This window comes from Sinocyclocheilus anshuiensis, unplaced genomic scaffold (genome assembly GCF_001515605.1).
Source record: "Sinocyclocheilus anshuiensis isolate Anshui unplaced genomic scaffold, SAMN03320099.WGS_v1.1 scaffold708, whole genome shotgun sequence".
In the NCBI taxonomy this organism is placed as follows: Eukaryota; Metazoa; Chordata; class Actinopteri; order Cypriniformes; family Cyprinidae; genus Sinocyclocheilus; species Sinocyclocheilus anshuiensis.
This window is the reverse complement of record NW_015555881.1, coordinates 3,172,616-3,172,886: the sequence shown is the minus strand read 5'-3', so window position 1 is coordinate 3,172,886 and position 271 is coordinate 3,172,616. Positions and strand designations below refer to the sequence as shown.

General features: G+C 39.5%; 1 protein-coding gene across 1 annotated transcript in view; it reads left to right on the top strand.

Moving 5' to 3' along the window:
- LOC107675723 (sia-alpha-2,3-Gal-beta-1,4-GlcNAc-R:alpha 2,8-sialyltransferase-like) overlaps nucleotides 1-271 on the top strand; it is a 14,133-nt gene that overhangs the window by 10,303 nt on the left and 3,559 nt on the right. The gene's annotated exons all lie outside the window — the stretch shown is intronic.

Sequence of the window (271 nt, the reverse complement as noted above, 5' to 3'; positions counted from 1 at the left end):
GATGCATTTGTGCTGCAAAATGCTAAACACAAGCGGTAAAAGTTAAACACAACTAAAGCACAGTTGTCATCGTTTACACACAACGATTCAAAATTGTTCACACTTGTTTCTAATGATGTGATCAAACCAACTGTACATAATATGAGCCACTTCAGAAAGCACAAGTGGCACAGGTGACTGAATGATGATGCGAACAATAGATGGACACAATCTGAGAAGGAGAGGAGGAAGAGTACATGTAAGAAGTGGAGGATGAGGAGAGAAAGAGTAA